Source organism: Xenopus laevis, chromosome 5S (assembly GCF_017654675.1).
Source record: "Xenopus laevis strain J_2021 chromosome 5S, Xenopus_laevis_v10.1, whole genome shotgun sequence".
NCBI classification, from domain to species: domain Eukaryota; kingdom Metazoa; phylum Chordata; class Amphibia; order Anura; family Pipidae; genus Xenopus; species Xenopus laevis.
This window is the reverse complement of record NC_054380.1, coordinates 97,610,469-97,634,149: the sequence shown is the minus strand read 5'-3', so window position 1 is coordinate 97,634,149 and position 23,681 is coordinate 97,610,469.

Below are 23,681 nucleotides of genomic sequence, written 5' to 3'. Positions count from 1 at the left end.
ATAGGTTCTTGGAGGTCCCCCATAGGCTTAAACAACAATTCGGCAGGTTTTAGATGCTGAATGGTCGAAGTCGAATTTTTAAAGAGACAGAACATTTCAGTAAATTTCGATATTCGAACTTTCAATTTTTTTTCAAATTCGAATCAAATTTGGACTATTCCCTATTCGAAGTACACATAAAATAGCTTGAAATTCAATTTTTTTTCATTCAAAATTCACCTCGACCTTTGAAAAATCTGTCTCTTGGTGTTGACTAAGGAGTTTGAAGTTTATGCCTTTGATATAAAGATGATAGTAGTACTGTGGTTAATAAATGATCCTGTAACTGCTAAATAAAAAATGAATAAACTGCACATTTTTAGTCTGAAGGCCCTTCCTAGAGAAAAAGGAGTCATGCAATGTACTGTATTTGAAGTATTTTGTAGTTAATTTTTAAATGTTAAAGAGGGGAGAAAAAACAATCAATATATTAAAGAGGAAGGACACCCACCTAAGGGTCTTTAAAGGGAAACTATCAAAAAATGAAAATGTAATATAAGCATCAGCATTCTGAAATTAGAAGTTTTCTAAATATAATCAATTAAAAATACTGTAACGTTTCTGAAATCATCAAGTTTATCTTCACTTTCCCTCTCTCAGCATCTGTCTTCATGCAGCAGTTGGGTGTCAGATAATCATTGACAGTTAGATCCAATATATCTTATAGAGGGGCTTCCTTTCCTAGCAGATGGATTAGAGCTCACTCTAATAACTGATTCTAGTACAAACAAAATAACTGCCTGCTGCACAAATCCTGCATGTAGAGAGACATGATCTACCTTCTACCCCCAGCTGCAGAATTCAGACTCCTGAAAGATGCTTGTTACCCAGTACATGTGATTTCAAATGCAGAGCAGCACAACAGCCAAAACATGGCAGCAGCTCTCTGTGCAGCTCATTATTTGGCATGCAAGGGGGAAAAAAGGAAACTTTTGGGATTGTGGATGATGCAATTAGAGAGGAATCAGATGAAACTTTTTCTATGATTCTATGATTCTATGATTTTATGTGGTCTATAGTCATTTAATCTGTGGAGATACAGTGGAGAAAACTTTCAGTGGTGCTTTGCCAACAATTCTGAAATATTTCTTCCCTCTGCACCATTTCCTTTGGGGTTGTAGCTGCCTCAGTTCATTGAGATTCTAAGAAGCACGGGGATAAAATGAAGGGTAGAAAAGGGACTTATACTGATATGTGTATGATTAATGCTCAGTTATTTCATTGTTGCCCAGCATTGAAAGACGACAAGTAAAAATGAAAAATAATGCTTTAATTTATGTGGGTGTTTGTTAATTCCCCCCCTCATTTCAGCTTATGATGATGTGCAACAGTAATATAGTTGCTATGCAAAGCTAATAAAACAAATCATGAAGCAAACTATTAGCTTCCCTGCTGGGTTTTTGCATTTCTCTTTATCAGATGACAGAGGAGTCTGGAAAGATTGCAATTATGGAACTTTTATCACACTCATTTACTGTCTGTGTCACTAAGTAACATCAGCCCTAATTTAGTCTTGTGGATTTCAGTCTATTAGACTATTATATATGCCATGCTCAGATCTTAGTAGTTACTCTCGTGTATGGAAATGTTCTATTGGTCTTTTACCGGCAGTTATAAAGCATCTGGAAGCCATGGCATTCATTGCATTTGAGAGAATGTCCAAATACAAGTAGTTACATAAAGGCATCCCTAGAGAGTCAATGTTATCATGTTTGTTACATTCAAAATCCATCTTTGGTTGTCAGCATGGATGCCGCAGCTTCACTTTCTCTTCCACTATCCCCTCCATGGTCAACAATGTTCCTGTGCCTGTCATAGTATGGACATTAACAACCTGCACCGGGAAGTGAGCACCAATACCAGCTCCTTCCCCAGTCTGCAAAGGAACAGTAACATCTAAAAATGAAAGTGTACTGTTGTCCTGCACTGGTAAGACTGGTGTGTTTGTTTCAGAAACACAACTATAGTGTATAAACAAACTGCTGTGTAGCCATGGGGACATCTATTCAAGCACAGGATACACAGTAGATAACAGATAAGCCTTGGTGCTGTGTAACAAGGGTACCGCATGTATTTAAGGTGCTGATACACTGGAAACATGTTGTAATGTAGGAGAAAGACTTATTAACACAAATGCAGGCAATACAGCTGGTAAAATGCAAAAGAACAGAAGTCCTTTTACCTTGCCAGTGGTCAATCAGTAATCAATGGGAACAGAAACAGGAACAGGGAGCAGGGGCACAGAGCGGAGAACCAGGCAGGACCAGGGCAGGAACAGGTAACAAAGCAGGAATCAGGCACAGGGGTCACATGAGCAAGGAGTCACAATAGAAAGGAGTCACAGGAGCAAGGAGTTACAGGAGAAAGGAGTCACAGGAGCAAGGAGTTACAGGAGCAAGGAATAAGGCTGGATCTGGCTTTGGGCTTCAATGATCAAGCAATTGGTCATTGTTTGTAACAGGCTTACAAAAGCCCCTTAACTGGCAAATTACAAACACCTGGGCTTGATTAGAGAGGAGGAGGTGAGCAAATGCATGAGGCAACCAGAATGGCTTTAATCATTTGAGAAGAATCAAATCCCAAAGGTCTCCAGTGGCTCAGTGAGGTTTTATTTTTTTCTTATTGGAATTGCTGCCCCTGTGGCTACACAGCAATAGACTATTCTGAAACAATCACACCAGTAACTGTACACACTATGCAATATTTTTCACAGTTTTTTACACAGTTTTTTCATCGAGTTTTGTTTTACACAGCATAATAAATATGCGCCTTAACGTTTGCTACTCACAGTTAACTTCTCAAACTTATTCTAGAAATAAGAAAATTAGAAATAATGGTGATCTACTGTATATATCAGAATGTATGCAATATATAGCACTGTAATATAATAGTAATATAATAAGTTAGGTTGAAAGTAAGACACACGTCCATCAAGTTCAAGTCTATATAACCTGCCAAGTTTATCCAGAGGAAGGCAAAAACCTCTTTTGAAGCCTCTCCAATTTGCCTCAGAATAATTCCTTTCTTTTTTTTTTTTTTTAAAGTACAGTATACTACTGTATATTCATTTTAAAAGGGAAGGAAGGGAAAGGAGGGGGGAGGGAGTTGGGGTTACAACAACAAATACAAAAAACATATTGAACATATACAATGTTTTCTGCATTGATTTCTCTGGTTTACAACATTTACAATAACATATTACGTATACAGTAATTGTCCTATTGCATATCAAGTGGAATCACCTGGGGTTTGAAGGTGGGGGATCTGCGGTTCGTGCTCTGGGTGTGCATCTAGCCAAGGGGACCAAATTTTCTCGAACTTATCGGGGCATCCTCTGCCTTCGTAAGTCAGCTTTCTGTTAACTAGGCATTTATTTATAAGGGAGAAGCAATGTTGCATTGTAAGGGGTTGAGGAGACATCCATTTCATTATCAATGACTTTTTAGCATAAAATAAGAGAGTTTTAACACATATTCTGGTTTTAACTCGTGGGAGCAATCCCTCTACAATGCCCAACAGACACACCTCTGGAGTGACTATCCCTGGGAATGCCAGATAATCACGTAGATGTCCTATTACTTCAGTCCAGAATTGGGAGATTAGGGGACACTCCCAGACTATATGGTAAAAATTGGCATTGGGTTGCTGACATTTGGGGCATTTAGCTTCTGGTGATCTACCAATTTTTTTAAGATTCACTGGGGTGTCATATAGCTGATGGGTAAACTTAAACTGATTAAGTCGGTCCCTGGTCAAAATCAGGAAATCATAGAGGCCTTCAGTAGACTCAACCCAGTCATCTGGGTCTAATGATGGAATTATTGCTTGCCGAATAATTCCTTTCTAACGCCAAGATGCCAATTGGACTACTTCCTGGATCAACTTGTACTATGAGCTATCTTCCATAACCCTGTATTCCTCACTTGCTAAAAAGCCATTCAACCCCTTCTAAAAGCTATTTAATGTTTCAGCCTGTACAACTGATTCAGAGAAAGAATGTCACATGTTCACAGCTCTTACTGTAAAAACTCCTTCTAAATATTTAAACAAACCTCCTTTCTTCTAATCGGAATGGTTGACCTTGTATCAGTGGGAAGAACCTATTAGTAAATAAAGCATTAGAGAGATTATTATATGATCCCCTTATATATTAATACATAGTTATCATATCACCCCTTAAGCGCCTCTTCTCCAGTGTGAATAATCCCAACCTGGCCAGTCTTTCCTCATAGCTGAGATATTTCATACTATTAACCAGCTTAGTTACCCTTCTTTGGTCCCTCTCTAACTTAATAAAATATCAAATTTGAGCTCTGGAGACAAAACTGCATGGCATATTTTAGATGGCTCCTTACAAGAGATCTGAACAGTGGAAGAACAACCACCTCCTCCCGTGACTCTATGCCCTTTTTAATACAGCTCAGGACCTTGTTTGCCATTGATGCTGCTGACTGGCATTGTTTGCATCAGCCAAGTTTATCTACAAGGACTTCAAGGCCCTTTTACATTATGGATTTGCCTAGTGCAGTCCCATTTAGGGTATAAGTGGCTTGGATATTTTTACATCCCAGGTGCATGCCTTTACATTTATCAACATTGAATCAAACCTGCCACTTAGCTGCCCAGATTGCCAGTTTGTCAAACTCCTGCTGCAAGAATGCCACACTCTGGATGGAATATTTTGCATAGTTTTGTGTCATCTGCAAACACTGATACATTACTTACAAACAATATCCTCCCCTAAGTCATTAAGAACAAGGTAAATAAACATGTACCCAATACAGAACCCAGAGGGACACCACTGAGAACCTTACTCCAAGTAGAGAATGTACCATTAACAATCACCCTCTGTTCTTGTTCCTGTTTCCTATCCATGTGCAAACTACATTAAGCTCAACAGCCCTTAGTTTAGAAAGTAGTCATTTGCCAAAATCGAACAACAACATTTTGCCTTCAAATAATTTGCCCACCACGGATGTCAAACTGGCCTATACTTTCCGAGATCATAACCCCTTTTTAATACAAGGATTACATCAGCTTTCCTCCAGTCCATAGGTACCATACCATAATCTGAGAAAATCAGAAACAGAGGCTGGTCTAAAACTGAACAAAGCTATCTGAGGGTGTATTCCTCTGGAAAAAATCTTTACCAACTATATCCTAAATCAGCAACTGACTAGGTTGAGCTGAGCCAACAGTGCAGTTATCAAGTGGGTCATGGAACTCTAACTCCTCTATTGTATACACTGAAAAAAGAACTGATTTAGTACATTTGCCTTTTTTGTATATGTTACAACCATAGTGGTACCATTATTTAAAGTAGCAACACTCTTAACTTAGAAAACTCTGTGGGGTTACTTTTAGCCTCTGCCGCAATTCACTCCTCAATTTCTATCTTTGCCTTCTGGATTGCTGCTTTATAACATTTATTATAGTGCTTATATTCATTAAATGCAGCATCTGTCCCTACAGATATACAGTAATTTTTAAATGCCTTTGACTTCTTTGCAATTAACTTCTTTACTACTGTATTTAGCCACATAGCATGGTTCTTGGTGCTTCTACATTTATCTCTAAATGGAATAAATTGAGAACAGTAAAGATTTAATTGGTATTATTTGTATGATTTGTCATTTGTATAATGCCTCTGTTTTTTTTACACAGCATAATTAATATGCCCCTTAATTATTTAGATTTCACACAAACCCCAACCTCCCTGACCTATACCTAAATTAGTGTGAACTTAATCAACTGAAATTTTCCTGATGCTCTCTTCCATGGGGCTGTCATACATTATGTTTTGCAGTTCTATACAACCCCAAGCACCCACAGTCCTTTAGCAGTAAATATCTGTGTTTCTTAAGATGCCCCAGTATCTCCCCATCTTCTCAGTCAGTTACTGAGCTTAGGAACCGATGCACAATATACTGAATATTTATGAATATTAATATCACAATATAAGGCTTATTAGAGGAAGTTCAGATTATTGGTATGTGGCAGCTCAGAAACCAGCACAATTAGCATCAAAATTCAAAGTCAGCCCTGTAGCATCAGCTTATATAACCAACAAACTTCCACCCCTAAGCTAGGTTATCAACAAATGCTTAAAGAAAATTGAGCATGTGCGTGTTACAGACACGCCTAACAAAATCTAAGATGGGAAACTTCTGTAACAACTTTGAAGGCCTGGCTCTTTGCTACTACAGAGATGCTAAACCTTTAGATTTCTTTAATAAGTTTAGTATAAAAAAATGCACATGTTTAGCCATATTCATTTTTAGGGATTGTCTCTTTGACCACTCCAAAGAGGTGCCCATAAAGGGTATTTGCTTAGTGTCACTAAAATGAACTCTAGTCTGCCTGCATGCAGCATACTGTCTAAATCACCACAATCCTGCAAAGACAGAATTTGCTTAAAATTAATCCAATAGCTCATTATTACAGTTAACAAGACAGTGGGTTGAACAGTGGACTGCACAACACTGACCTGCATAGCCGTCTGACACTTAAAGGGTTTAATGATATAGTGGTATTACAGTATGTCTGCTGACAAAGTCTTTAAATGCAGAAGTTAACCAGAGAACTCTAAATATGACTGGAAACATCCCAAACCAAAGTGTCAGTGCTACAATTTCCAGTCTTATAGATTTAATTAGCGAGATTAATATTTGTGTTGTACATATTAATCAATGATGCACTGAAAATCACAGCACATATTTTGTTTAGTTAAAGTGATATTAAACTGTGCATGTTTCTGATTAGCAAAGGATTTTTGCATTTATCATTTAGCTTGTAATTTGCTAATTGAATTTTTCCCACTGGTTCATAATGCAATCAAAGTTTACTGCATTGTCGTGTGCACAGGAAAAACTGCTTCCATGCAATGGTGAAAGAAGATGACCAGAACAAATTTAAGTGCCTGGAGATTTAATTAATCATTTTTACATTTTTCTCCCATGGGTGCCTGGGGAATTTAATGTTTCTTGGAGCCAGGTCATCACTCGTCTAAGCACTCAAATACAATCACATACAAATTTCACATGCCTCATGTCCCTCTCGCAAACACCCTTTAAAGAACTATGTTTTTCTATTATTTTCTATTATAATATTATTATATTATAAGTATAATATGCTTTCAAAAAAATAATTTGCTTTCAAAAAATGTTCTGTTGGTCTTGGCAATTCTGTTTATACATATATAGAAAACTGGCTAAAGGTTTTTATAGAGGGTGGTTTTCCATGGTACTGTATTGGTTCTTTAATTAGGTAATGGCCCATGGTTCCACTTTGTCAGCTTTTTTTAGCAATCCTAAAATGTAAAAAAAATCCTAAAATGACAAGTGCCCAAAACATTCTTTAAAGAACCGAAGCACCAACCTTTGCCAGCACATAAAGTATTAGCCTCAAAAAAGTAAGGTCCCTGCATTCCCAGAATTCATGTACCTGATAAGAGCTTTTCCATATAAGTTCATGGGAGTCTATTTCACATGTTTTAGCACCGTGTTTTCAGACATAAGGGTTAACATGTAAATATATAATACATTCAATAAACTTGATAATGTTTTATTCACTATTTGCATTACATCACTGGATGCAAGATATAGCAGTTTAGAAATTTCCCCTAATATGAACAGTAACACCAAAAATGAAACTGTGTAAAACAGAATTAAAATATAATGTACTGTTGTGTTGGAAAACTCTTGTGTTTGTGTAATGAAAGAAATGTTATCAATGGTGGCTCAGGGTGATACTTTGATAGAAATGTTTTTAAGACAGCTTTGTAGCGAAGAACTGTTGAACCCAATACCTTGTATAAGATAGATTTGTTACCCAAAAATATTGTATAAGAAAGAAATACTGATATATTGGTTGATATATTCAAGCAGCTGTGTTGCCATGGGGGCAGTCATTTAAAGCTGATAAAGGAGTAAAGGCACAGGAAACATAGAAGATAACAGCTAAGCTCAGCAACTTGTTTATATAAAGTACAGTTGTGTTTCTGAAGCAAACACACCAGTTGTTACAGTGCAGTACAACAGTACATCATATTGTCATTTCTTTAAAACACTTTCTTTTTTGTTGTTACTGTTCCTTTAAGGTACAAAAAGGACATTGGACAGATTAAAAAATGGTTTGGATACTGCTTTTTAGATCAAGTTTTAGTACAAGGTTGATGCAGTGATAGATTGTCCTTTTGGAGTCAGGAAGGACTTTTCTCAAATAACTCCTCTCATGTGTTTCAATGCAAATACCTTTAAAGGTAAACAGTGTAAAAATAAAAACTGGATAAATAGATAGGCTGTGGAAAATAAAAAATGTTTCTTATATAGTTATTTAGGCAAAAATGTAATGTATAAAGGCTGGAGTGACTGGATGTCTAACATAATAGCTAGAACACTACTTCCTGCTTTTCAGCTCTCTAGTCTGTGACTTGAAGGGGGGCCACATAACTGTTCAGTGAGTTTGCAATTGATCCTCAGCATTCAGCTCAGATTCAAAAGTAACAGTTATGGCCCATGTGGCCCCCTCTCAAGTCACTGATTGGTTACTGCTTGGTCACCAGGGTAACCAGTCAGTGGAAACCAAGAGAGCTGAAAAGCAGGAAGTAGTGTTCTGTTCTGTTATGTTAGACATCCAGTCACTTCAGCCTTTATACATTACATTTTTGGCTAACTAACTATATTATAAAATTTTTTATTTTGCACAGCCTATCTATTTACCCAGTTTTTATTTTCATACTGAACATTTCCTTTAATAAATATATGAAATTCAAATATAGGGAGAGACCATCCAATAGTAAAGGAGTAGCCAGTGTATTCACAGTATAAAATTAAAAAGACTTTATTAGGAAATGCACAAACCTAACGTGTTTCGTGCCAATAGTGGGCACTTACTCATAGGCTAATGGTCTCCCCTTGATACAATCCTTCTAAAGGGGTGATGACCAATTAAAATGTACATACATTACATCATAGTGGTCCTCAGCAAATCAGAAAAGACCTTGTTACACAATTGAAGACCAGTAGGAATCCATTACTTGTGCTGCATCATACTGAGCCATATCCAATGGAGTAAAAAGTCTAATCAGACAAACAATTTCGTTAAAAAGGAGAAAAGTACAAAAATCTATACAAAATTAGAAAAAAGGTAATAGAAATAAGGATATGTTGCTCTTAGCTTTTATCCTATAAGAAGAGTTATGTGGGTTAGATTCTACCAATGTGAAATATATAAAGATCACCATATATCGTGAGAGTATCAGGTTCTAACATGTATGGCTAAAGTATTTGGCAAAGGTATTTAATAGGAAGAAACCATATTGAAAAACCACATACATACTAAATAAGCGACTTAATTCTGAGCATTGAACATTATCTGGTGACTAATTCGTAGAACAAATTAGTTAATTTGAAAATAAATGAAAAAAGTGAAACAAACTGTATTACAAAAAAATTGTGAAAGAGAATATATATATATACTGATAAGATTGTTACAATCAGAATTTAAAGGAACTAATCAAAATTAAAAGTATTTGGTATCTGTGCATTGTTCCTTTATCTTAATTCTCAGCGTAAAAAGCTGATATTGGGTATTAGGGTTCATTATGAATGAAGCAGATTTATTGAAAAAAGCATGTTACATAATTTTAAACCATCTGGTATTCTCATTTGAAGGAAGAAAATCCATTTGGTCTCTAATTGCAAGAGTTTGTGGATTTTTTTGTGATTTGGTCCCCCCACCTCAGATTTTTCCTCAATTTATCAATGTCACCTGTATTGCAAAGTGTCTTGTCACATTTAAGTCAGGATTTCTGTTTTTAATGTCTCGAATGTGTTCCCTAAGCTAAGCTAAGAGCAACAAATTATTATTTCTATTACCTTTTTCTAATTTTATATAGATAGTTATACTATGTGCTTTTCTCCTTTTTAACTAGATTGTCTGTCTGAAACGCCTTAGGCTCATGCATGTCCTAATAAAGTCTTTTAATTTTATAAATACTTTGGCTACTCCTTTACTATTGGATGGTCTCTCCCCATATTTTAATTTACTATATACTACAAAATAGACTGGCAAACCCTTGGACTGGGGGTTCACCCAGCTAAGAGACCACCTTATAAACTATATCATTAATATTATTCTATTTCTTTTTTCTTTTTTTGACTTTTGTTTCAAGAACAGAGCCACACACCAATGTCTATGCTATTACCTTTAATGAATAGCCCCAATAAACAAATTTGCGCCCATTTTGGCATTACTGCACTTGCAGCTGTTATTTGTCGGCAAACCCTTATATTGCTACTTCAAAGCTATTTAACCTTGCTTTGTTGGATTTTTAATGACTTCACTTTCTTATAGCTAGCTAATTTTCTTTATCTAACAGTTTTTGTGCTATCCATGGTTCCCAAACCCCTGTCTTTTCACACGCCCACACTTCCACCTACCCAAGAAATGTAAATATAATAAACAGATTTTTTAAGAAGGAGGCCTTCTGCTGATTAAAGATCTGTGGAATGAAAACTGTGCATAGAGACATGCCAGTATATGTAGCAGATTTGTTTGAGATTAAATAGATGGACTAGAAGAATAGATAGACAGATAGATAGATAGATAGATAGATAGATAATAGATAGATAAACAGAATATAAAGATATAGACATATGATAGATAAATATATGATAGATAGATGATTGATGATGGATACACAGAAAGATAGATAGAGGCCATTTAAAAGTGAGGTGCCACTGAGTGACAGAGGTAAGTAATAGGCAAGTTGTCTGTTTTATCATATACGTGACACCAAGATTTCAAAAGTGATAGCTAACCGTTCAATAAAAAACGATTAATGTAAAGGTACAGTATATAACATAAGGGGGTTGGCTAAACATATTAATGAGGAAGTACTTGAATTCATGACAATTTAGGAAAAATTTAATTTCTAACATGTTTGACATGAAAGCCAAGAAATTATAAGGTACTACACAAAATGTAAACCTATATACAGTATAACATAGATGAGTAACTGTCAAGGGACCACTGTAGCAATTCTTGATACAAAAAAAAAAACCAACCTGTACACTTTTACATACTGATTAAAATCAATTTTTTAGTGTTCTGTAAATGCACAACTATCATTAATCCACGTTTTTTTCCCACTTGGTTGCAACTGTTATTTGATTTTAGTTATTACTATTATTAAATCAATGTTGTGACTTGCTACAGAATTATTCTGTCCATTCGGTTTCATGCTCATGCTACAAAGAAAGTGCTTAAAAATGAAATTGCATTTACAAGGGTTTACTGACTGAATAACCAACTAACTAAATAACACGTGATCCCTTGTTTTTTGTAGCCAAGGGAGATATGACTGATCTTAAAGGACATATTTTGTTCATATAATGACAGATTAAACACACATTCCTAATCCAACAGTTGATCTAAATCTTTTTTTCTTTACATTGACAGATGCAGAAAAAAAAGGGCTTCATTTCCCAGAAAAGATTTCACTTGCCATCTATCACAGTAAGATAGAACAATGCCCCAGAGATTTCTTTCTATTATAGAGTTTCCCCAAACAAAAAAATCACTTGCTTGTCCTGGTTACATTCATATCAGCCTGCTCTAAATTGATCTGAAGTGCTGTACATCATTTACAGACAGCAAGAAAATATAATAGACTTACATGCTGAGGAATATTAATTTACAAAGTTTGGAAAATGCTCACATTGGTTTCATTTATTGTACATTTCTTCCCAAATAGAAGAACAGTGGAAAAATAGTCTGGCCAGCAAAATCATTTATAATGGCTTCAATTGGCTCATTACTGCCAGAATTTTACTAATGAAAATATATTTGATTTAGAATGCATATTGTGAGGGGTATAAGTCACTAGACATAATTATTCTTCTTTATTAAATATATTTTCTGCAATATGTACCATTTAAACCTTCCCAATGCTTATAGGAGAATAGGGAATTAAGTATAACTAAATGGACAGAAAGTGGAATGTCTGCTGTTGTTTCTTAGCAACAAGGTGCTTTAATATTTTATATTAAATGGAAGTTTGCAGTGTGTCTGGGAATCACCAAAAATGTAGCTTTTTATGAACAATACAAATTGAATTCCATCACTAGTTGGGTTTATGTAGAAAAGGTGCATAGACACTATCTAATCTTCCATAGATTGTAAAGAAACCAGGATAGTCAATCTGTCCTCACAGGGACTATTTTTCCTCCCTTAAACTAAATGTTTCATGCAACCCCACCCTCATCTCCATTGGGAAGTGAGGTTTTCTTTAAAAAAAAATTGGAAATAGAAAGCAATTTTAAAAAGTCTTTCTTTGTGGTATACTATTTGAAATGAAACATTTTGTGATGGAAATGTTAATAAACATTGCAACTGATAAAGTCAATTCTTGATATTTGGAATTTTGTTGTTTAGTTTCTCTTTTATATATTTATTTTTGGTTTTCTACATAGGTTTTCATGGGGTCTGCTCTTGCTCAAAGACTGGTGCTATTCCAGACAATTTCTTGTCTGGTATTTGTCCTGCCCATTCTCACTTAGGGGCAGGCCCGGATTTGTGGAAAGGCCACCTAGGCCCGGGCCTAGGGTGGCAGGATTTTAGGGGGGCGGCATGCTTTCCAACCACACCCAAATTGGTTCAAAAACACTGGGTACAATAATTTTTTAAATTTCCAGTGCGACAATCCCCATGGCTCCAGTCCAGATTATGAAAATTTGCACAAATAAAGGGGAGGGGACAGGGGCGACTAACAGCAGTGGGCCTAGGGGCGCCCACTATGTAAATCCGGCCCTGCTTAGGGGCAAATTCACTAAAGGGCAAAATTTTCTGCCACACTTTGCGCCAGTTCAGCAGGTGCAAATTTGTTACTAGTATGCTAATTCACTAAAATGCAAAGGGGCGTCTCAGCAGCTGAATGCTGGAGAAGTTCCACTAACGTTAATTCTTCAGCGCGACCATTTCATAGCGATTTTTTCTATATCGTTCAATTTTGCTGATCAAAACTTCATTGGTACGCTTTGGACAATTTGAATAGGGCGGGTACATATAGTACTGACGTCTTTATCAAAGATGTTGGTGCAAATGCTTGAAGTGGTCACTTCTTATTACAAATGTCCAAGGAAGCATAATTAAGACAAAAGATTTTTTTTTTTTTTTACAACATTTATGACTTTCCAGCATATAGGACATGATGTCACTGACATAAAATTGAGGAAGATGTAGCTTCATCTTATCAGTTTGCCTGGTCTAAGGTGGCAAAGAAAAGTCTGGCAGAAGGGGTAACGTTCTGTAAAATTTGCACTTTAATGAATTTGCAGAGAAACGATCATTCACCTGAGTGTAAATTCGACTGACAATAGGGTGTGAAACTGCGCTACCGACTGTCTCTTTCGCTACTGAATTGTCATCTGCACCTGTTAGTAGATTGTCGATGTCCCCACGGATGAGATTTCTGATGAATTTTCGCTAGTGACTTCTCCCTTTAATAAATCTGCCCCTTAATGTCATGCTAATTTGTTCCCTGTCCTTGTTCTCTGCTCCTTGATGTTCTTTTATTCTCTTTATTCTAGCTATGTGCTAATAGAATCTTGGATTGCTTTGACCTGACTTTTACTACAGTACATTGCCCTTTACCTCCTATTACAGTTATAGACACTAGAATGTTCCAAGCTTTCATTTACACCCAAACCCAACCCATGGGTTTTATATAGCTGATACTGAGCAAGAGGACACTTCCTCAGCCTATTTATAGGAAAATGCAATCTTGTTGATATGTGTGGAACAGTTTTGCTACAGTACATCATAGACAGAGAATTATGGATCCTGCCAATTTCACATTGACAACCTAGATAAATAGATGAGAGGTGTCTTTTATTAAGAAGGTGCTCATTTATATGTTCAAGGATAAGTTACCAAACCTACCAATAATGCAGCTTCATTACATGACATTTGTGGGAATGGAGACCTACCCTTATTACCCAAGGATAAGATACAGGAAAGTTATGTAAAGCAATATACCTATTGTATTCCAACACATCTAGTGGGTGATGTACAGAAAGTGCTACAGTCAATACAGTATATTTGCCAGTATGCTACTTAAGCTCTTTATTTATAAATGAACCCAAACACTGTCCCTATAGTCAAACATTTTTCTGTTTATTTTATTAGCGTTGCAAAATGTTTTGGACAAAAATGCCCTTTCTTAAGCATACACTAACCCCCATAATTCAAACATTAAAAGTCCCAGTTAGCCCTTCCTGTTCATATTGCTAGAACTGCCCATCAAAGTGCTTTACCCCACAGTCATTTAATATAATCACCCATATCTTGCACTTCATGCAGGTTTAACAAGAAAGCATTAAATATTGGAACTGCACACAGATATGCATACCAAAAGTATACATCAGCACATATATAATTGCATAAACATACAATGTATTTCCATATAGCTAATACAATCATCATTATCATCATCATCATTTATTTATATAGCACTGTCAAAATACGCAGTGCTTTACTGCAGCTATAGCAAACAGGGAATAAATGGTGGATAACAAACAAGGATTACAGAGTACAATAGGGTTAGAAGGACCTAGAGATTAGAGTTTACAAACTAAAAGGTTAGGGTACAATTGAGACATTAGGATTATATAAACATTTTGTCATTTTTGATACAGCAATGATTAATTAAGGTACATCAAATAAGCCTCTTTAAACAGATGAGTCTTTAAGGAACGTTTGAAAGTTTGGAAAGAAGGAGAAAGTCTGACAGCTTGTGGCAGAGAGTTCCAGAGAAAAGCAGAAGCCCGAGAGAAGTCTTGTAGACGAGAATGGGCAGAAGTGATCAGAGGAGAATTGAGGTGAAGATCAGAAGCAGAGCGTAGGTTTCGTGAAGGAGTGTATTTGGAGATTAGAGATGAAATATAGGTAGGGGTTTCGTTATGAAGGGCCTTGAATGTGAGTGTAAGTAATTTGATTCTAGAAGAGATTGGGAGCCAGTGAAGGGACATACATATGGGAGCAGCTGATGTTGAGCGGCGAGATAGATGAATGAGTCTAGCGGCCGCGTTTAGAACAGATTGGAGTTGTGAAAGGTGACTTGTTGGAATACCTGTGAGGAGTAAGTTGCAGAAATCAAGGCGGGAGACTGAATCAGTGTTTTAGTTGATTCTGAACTGAGATATGGTCGTATTCGAGCAATGTTTCGCAGTTGAATACGGCAAGATTTTGCAAGTGTTTGAATGTGTGGTGAAAAAGACAGATGAGAGTCTAAGATGACTCCTAGGCAGCGTGCCTGTGTGGTGGAATGAAAGGTGGTATTGTTTACGGTGAGTGATATCTGAGGGACAGGGGAAGATCTTGGAGGAAATATAATGAGTTCTGTTCTTATACAATAGATAAGGCTATGATTTACCTGGACCTTTCAGATGATCTCATTCAGTGTTCAACCTGCAGCTGGCTGAAAAAAGCTAATCACTAATTGGTTGCTATGGGTTTCTGCCCAGGGGCAAATTTGCCCAGTGTTTATAAATAAGCCCCCTTCTCTTTTACTCTTGATTTCATAATGTGAAGAGAGACATCTTGGTGGTTCTATTGCATGTGAACCCCCTTGTGGGATTTTATTTATGATCTTTGACCAACAGAGAATTTATATATATATTATATGAAGAGTTTAAGGGAATGTGGAAGGGGGTCCCTATGGTGGATGCCTTAAAGGGCATGTAAAGGCAAAAAAATAAAATCCCATTTTTACTTTCTTTAATGAAAAAGAAACCTATCTCCAATATACTTTAAAAAATTTGTACCGTCTTTATAAGAAACCTGACTGTATACAGTGGAATTCTCCCTTCATTTACTGCTGTGGATAGGAATTGTCAGACGGTCCCCAACTGCTGAGCATGGAAACAATCATACTTATGAACAGCAGGGGGAGCCCCCGCCTTACTTCCCAGCCATGCAGAACTCAAGCAGCTTTGTTTATGGCGATCCCTAAGCAGCCTAGACCACACTGAGCATGTGCACAGTCTTAGTCTTGCAAAGATGTTTAACAAAGTTACAAGATGGTGACCCCCTGTAGTCAACTTTGAAAGCATAAATTATTTGTTTGATTAGGCTTGTGGTGCAGTAAGTTTATGTTTATATTTAGTATACAAAATACAGCATTTCTAGCCTGATTCTATTTTAGATTTTACAAGCTGCAGGTTGAACACTGAATGCGATCATCTGAAAGGTCCAGGTAAATCATAGCCTTATCTATTGTAGTGGTGGATTGTATAAGCGTATACCTTTGGTCTTCAAGATATATTATCCAAGAACATATGGTATACTTTGAACATTGCATACTTTGCAACTTAATTCCCATGATTTCTATTGTTTTTACATGGAGCTTTTATCATGTATTTGATCTTGAATGCCCTTGATATCATATTTTAAAAAGTGAAGCTCTTCCATTATAGGCAATTGAAAAAAAGACTTACATTTAGATATTTCAATTAATACATATTTGGAATGATGAACCCATATAATATCACGTTAAACCTATATTGGCATAGAAATATTTATATTTTAAACATACCCATTGGTGGTAATGCATGAGAATCCTTTTAGAGGCAACAGGGTAATGTGTACCATAAGTGACTGGACATCTCACTCTTCTCATATCAAAGGCCTGTTTTGTTTCAGATTAAAGGAAGACCAAATGAATTCTTCTAAATTACTTTGTATAGCTTTTTCGGTCACAGTGATTCAGTGGATATGTATTTTTTTAGTCTTCTATATTTATGCCTTTCTGCATCATCCTTTTCTACCTTAGTTGGGTGCAGCCAATTGCAAGTAGGAGGAATCTCTAATTTGTGTTGCACAAAGCCAAACAAAAAAGGCTGCTCAATTAAAACAGCATGTTTCCTCTGACATTATTGTTTTTTGGACTAGGTTAGAAGAATAATTAGTGACAAAGCTGGTATTCAATTCAGAAAGTAAACAAAAAGCTTAAAATAGGCTTGTTTCTTAGAATAAACACATTTATGTTAGATTTCATTCCCCTCAGCCCATATGTAATACTGACCAGATCACACACATCATGCTTTACATTGTGTCATGCTATACATAAAGGAAACTGGGCTTAAACATCCATTTGTAAAGGGTTTATAGTAATAGCAATGAAAAATCAAATGACTTCAGCACAAGGAATTGATGACATTACATCTGAACATTTCAGTTTAATTTAGCATCAAGTCTTTGAGGCTGTGGCATATGTTTTGTACATATTGCAACTTCAGCAGATGAGTGACAGCAAAACAAAAATGCATCTGTACCACACACAAAGTCATAGAAATGCAAAGTCAACATGATGGAAAGAATATGGAAGATACCCAAGACCAAAGTATAACAGGTGCATAAAATATGCAGAAATCTGTTATGTGGGAAGATCAGAAAAAACATATGAATCCAGATAATTTAACTTTAGGAAATGTTGTAGGCTGGAACAAGTTGCACATGACTTTATAGCATGCGAGAGTTAGAGGATGTTGTTAGATATAACCTTTCTTGTTCTAGTTAACTCTTGCCCTCTCATAGTCTTTCCATTTAGCATTTTATTTTTTGTCTTATTTTTTATATTATTATATTATTTACTAGATATATATATATATATATATATATATATATATATATATATATATATATATATATATATATACAGGCATATTGTGTATATAGAAAGGGACATGGTAAGCAGAGGTCAGAGAAAAAATTCCAGTGACATTGGCATCCATTTGCTGAGGGCCAATGCAGACTCACTATACACCAGGATTTTAAGAGATGACATCAACATGTTGCTGGAGTGGCATAAAATACAAATATTCCACAGGTTCCAATGTATTTTGCCAGTTCATTGGTCACTGCTGGCACTGGCTTCCAGTAGTAGGTACTCATGTTACTTATCTGTTCCTGGCTGCTTGAAATATGCCTTAGTGTTTTTGCCAACATGGCCACATATTGTCCAGATTGGGGTAAATTAAGGCTGACTGAAGACATTAAGGCAGGACTTTCAAACCTCAAAGATGTACAATGGTATGGAAATTTATGAATGCAATGGGAAAAGCTAGGAGACGGGGTACAAACAGAAATATACGGTAACCAATACCTGGAAGCATCCTAAGCAACATATTTTTAAATGGCATTTTTGGGTCTATTGCCTAATGATTTACTATGCTAAACAAGTACAGACATACCATGTGTGAATCATGTTCAGTTGCAGTTTTACAGGACCCTGTTTGTTGGGGGGTTTGGTCTTGAAAAAGAAAATATTTTGGATTAAATATTGGCAAAAAAATTACCTGTAACCTCACGTTTTTTTTTTTTAAGTTAAAAAATCATTACTATAAACATGCACTAGAACTGCATTTATAACTGTATTGTAAAATGTTTATAGAGTGCTCAGGACCAGAAAAGGGATCTTTCCATAATCTGGATCTTCATACCTTAAGTCTACTAGAAATTCATGTAAACATTAAATAAACCCAATAGGCTGGTGTGGCTTCTAATAAGGATTAATTATATCTTAGTTTGGATCAAGTACAAGGTACTGTCTTATTATTACAGTGAAAAAGGAAATATATTTTAAAAATGTGGATTATTTGATTATAATGGAGTTTATAGGAGATGGCCTTTCTGTAATTTGGATCTTTCTGGATAACAAGTTTCCATATAACGGATCCCATACCTGTACCAGGAAAGCTGTCTTACATAGACTCCATTTTATCCAAATGATCCAAATTTTAAAAAAGATTGGCTTTTTCTCTGTAATAATAAAACAGTGCCTAAACTATAATTAATCCTTATTAGAAGAAGAACCAGCCTATTGGGTTTATTTCACATTTACATGATTTTCTAGTGGACTTTACGTATGTAGATCCTAATTACAGAAAGATCAGTTATTTGGAAAGCCCCAGGTCCTGAGCCGTCTGGATAACAGGTCCCATACCTGTATTTGATTAGCTATAATGTCCCCTATTTTATTACCTTCAGTAGGAACTAATCCTGAAAATGGATATCCAGTATGGAGTTTACTTGAATAAACCCAATACATATCAAATAAAAATAGAAATGACCACTTAATAATCATATTACATATAAATAAAAAAGATCATAATGGTGCAGCTTCATTAAATGCAAAATAATGCACAACATGTTAGGTACAGATTAAAAAAATAGGACAGCGAAAGGCAACAAAAGGTTTAAATATTGGCAAAAATGTACCTGTAACATCATGTTTTATATGTAAAAAGTGTAACTATCATTATTCTTAACTTGCCCCAGAACTGTAGTAGATGCTTAATAATTGGTTTACCAATAAGTTGTAATTATTTCTTAAATTTTTTAATTTTTTAAATTTTTTGTCATAGTTTTTGAACTATAAATGGTTTAATAGATTGTTCCCTCAGTCTACTCTCCTCCCTACCATAAGCAACTAATCCATACTGGTTGTCAGTACTGCATCACTAGTACATTGCTGAAATCAGCCAGGAGACCGGCCATACTAGGGGAGATTTTTCAATGACAAAATACACTGGCAACAAAACCAAAGAAACACATTTAAACAGGATGCAGGGGTTCCAAGCAAAAAAGATTCTGAGGCCCAGTGGGCCCTTTTACAACACAGAAGTTTTTGGTTATATCGATGAGAACAGGGAATGGTGCTAAAAACATATATTCAACAAAAACATTGGATATATTCAACAGAAACAGAAGGATTGGGAGCCCTAAGGTCCTGGAACAAATGTGTGAACTTAGGCCCACTGTTTTTTCCCCCAAAGAAAACATAATTATACAATATCAAGCAACAAGGCCAGTGCCAACTACAATGGAATCTTGTGCAAGGGGGAATTTTCAAACAGTCAGTAACACATTTATAAGAGACATCCTCATCTTCTTAGTACATTAAACAGCACATATGGGAGAATGTAATATGATTTGTTAGTAAGGAGCAGGGAGTGTATACCCTCCTTCAACTCCATGGGGGTGGTGTGAACTGGTAAAGGGGTATTAGCTGTCGGTGTGAGGTGGTCCAAGGTGGTTCCCCTTGGTGGACCCGGGCTTACACAGCAACCAAGGGGTTAAATGATGCTAGCACCGATGGGGGCTTACCCTCTTTCCCGTTAGTGATCCAGGTTGAAGTGCCCACCAACCCTCAATAGCTAAATATTAAAAAAAAAAATTGTGTTTGTCCCAGCTTTTATGGAGGTTAAAACACATTTTCTGGCCTGGTATATGGCAGATCATATTTTAATACATTTGGTAAGGCAGCCTGCTGAGGTTGATAGAGGCTGGCCAGGTATTATTATTTGGAAAAATTCAAAATGGTTAAATGGTTTGATTAGCAATGTAATATTCGCCAGCAAATGATTTTACATTGAGAGAAGTGCTAAACATTCACAAAAACATACATTTTAAATGTTGCTTGCGATTTTTAATTACATTTCCCTTAAAGATAAAATAAGCTTAGTGGCCAGAAAAAGAAGATGTGTCCTTTACAGAGAATGCCCCAATGATATTAAGCTACATAACCTAGATAAATGTATTTTTCATATACATCCTATGTTTATTATCTTCATGTTTGAAGAAAAAAATGAATCCCTGTTAAAAGGGCTTGTTTACTACTGGCAAAGAAGTGCGTCATATTCTCATGAAAGTTCCCATAGTGCAGTAAAGGTAGAGGTGTGTGTTTGAAATACACAATAGTTTAAGTAGAAGTCATTTGCTTAATGCATCCCTGCTTCTGCTGTCTCCAAGTACATTTCAATGAAGAGTCTTTTATTGAAAGGCATTTTAATAAAAACATGACATACAGCTTGCATGCAAGTTAGAATAAGCAAGTATAATAAAACCATAAACTACTGCAGGTTTAAAGATCATAATTATGTATGCAGTTGTCTATGGGAGGAATTCATCCAAGAAAATAGTTAATGACCGTCTGTACAAAATCTTATTGTCCATATGTTGCAAGCCTTTATCAAACGGAGAGTCTTTTGGATGCTTCTCTGAACTAATCTCCTAAGAATGACATGGAAACTGGAGAGCTTTTAGCTGCTACAATATGATTAGATACTGTGAACTGCTGTACAACCTACTTTTACAGAGAATTCAACATTATTAATGCTTGTCTGAGTGATTTCTCTTGAGTAGCATACTAGGCATATCATGGATTCACCTAAAAGCAACAAGTTACATAAAACTCAATTGCTTTACTATAAACAGGATGCTGCAAACGAATCATCAATAAAGCATGACATGACAGTCAAGTGTATTGTTAGAGCTTTAAATAAAAAAAAAAATGCATCAGGTACACTTGATACATACAATATATAAGCCTTTCTTGGAACACTCAGCCCTGGTGTGCATACCTGTTGTAATCTGCCAAACCTGGAATCTCCATGGGAATTTGAGAGAGACTGGGAAACTGGGATCTTATAGTACAGTGCCTCCACCCAAGGGGCATTGAGGGATACACCCTTGGAGAGTCCCATTGGGTAATAAAATACACAGAGATTTGCAGCAAAAAGAAACTTTATATAGAAAGAATTGCAACGGGCATCTAATACATTAAACTCTCCTGCAATGGGGACATGTGGGGGTCTGTCCGGTTTACTAGCAGATAAAACCAGGGATACACCGAACCCAGGATTCGGTTCGTGATTCGGGCAGGATTCGGCCTTTTTCAGAAGGATTAGTCCGAATCCTTCTGCCCAGCCGAACCGAATCCAAATCCTAATTTGCATATGCGGGAAGGGAAATCGCGTGACTTTTTGTCACAAAACAAGGAAATAAAAAATGTTTTCGCATATGCTAATTAGGATTCAGATTCGGTTCGGTATTCGGCCGAATCTTTCGCGAAGGATTCGGGGGTTCGGCCGAATCCAACATAGTGGGTTTGGTGCATTCCTAGATAAAACACTCTGACTAATTAGTGGAGTTCTTTGACTGTCACATTCCTAAATGTTAGTAAATGCAAAGTTCAGCAAAGGAAAGAGTCTTTTCGACATGACTGTGAAATCCACAAGTAGGAATAAATGTGGGAACAATGCATAGTCAGTGAATGGAAGTGTTTATGAAGCTGTGTGTCCATTTAGCCATAGCTACGGGAGATTCAAATTATTTGTACTGGAATGACTGATAATAACTTGTACTTCTAGTTCTGTCATGCATGGAATGCCTGAAATCATTATTTTGAGACAAAATACTGCCAACTTCATGCAAGTCTTTAAAACTCACTGTGGGTCATTTTTATCTAAGAGCGAAATTGAAGCTTGCCACAGTCTGCCAGAGTAACATACATAGTAACATAGTAACATAGTAAGTAAGGTTGAAAAAAGACACATGTCCATCGAGTTCAACCTTTTTTTTTTTTTCTATTAACTACCTATCTGCCAGTTGATCCAGAGGAAGGCAAAAAAAACCATCTGAAGCCTCTCCAATTTGCCTTAGAGGGGGAAAAATTCTTTCCTGACTCCAAAATGGCAATCGGACTAGTCCCTGGATCAACTTGTACTATGAGCTATTTCCCATAACCCTGTATTCCCTTACTTGCTAAAAAGCTATCCAACCCCTTCTTAAAGCTATCTAATGTATCAGCCTGTACAACTGATTCAGGGAGAGAATTCCACATCTTCACAGCTCTCACTGTAAAAAACCCCTTCCGAATATTTAGGCGGAACCTCTTTTCTTCTAATCGGAATGGGTGACCTTGTGTCAGATGGAAAGACCTACTGGTAAATAAAGCATTAGAAAGATTATTATATGATCCCCTTATATATTTATACATAGTCATCATATCACCCCTTAAGCGCCTCTTCTCCAGCGTGAACATCCCCAATTTGGCCAGTCTTTCCTCATAGCTAAGATTTTCAATACCTTTTACCAGCTTAGTTGCCCTTTTCTGTACCCTTTCTAATACAATAATGTCGTGTTTGAGTGATGGAGACCAAAACTGTACGGCATATTCTAGATGGGGCCTTACAAGTGCTCTATACAGTGGAAGAATGACCCCCTCCTCCCTTGACTCTATGCCCCTTTTAATACAGCTCAAGACCTTATTTGCCCTTGATGCTGCCGACTGGCATTGCTTGCTACAGCCAAGTTTATCATCTACAAGGACTCCAAGGTCCTTTTCCATAATGGATTTGCCTAGTGCAGTCCCATTAAGGGTATAAGTGGGTTGGATATTTTTACATCCCAGGTGCATGACTTTACATTTATCAACATTGAATCTCATTTGCCACTTAGCTGCCCAGATTGCCAGTTTGTCAAGATCATGTTGCAAGGATGCCACATCCTGGATGGAATTAATTGGGCTGGATAATTTTGTGTCATCTGCAAACACTGATACATTACTTACAACACCCTCCCCTAAGTCATTAATGAACAAGTTAAATAAAAGTGGACCCAATACTGAGCCCTGGGGGACCCCACTAAGAACCTTACTCCAAGTAGAGAATCTCCCATTAACAGCCACCCTCTGTACCCGATCCTGTAGCCAGTTTCCTATCCACGTGCAAACGCCTTCATTAAGCCCAACAGACCTTAGTTTAGAAAGCAGTCGTTTGTGGGGCACAGTATCAAAC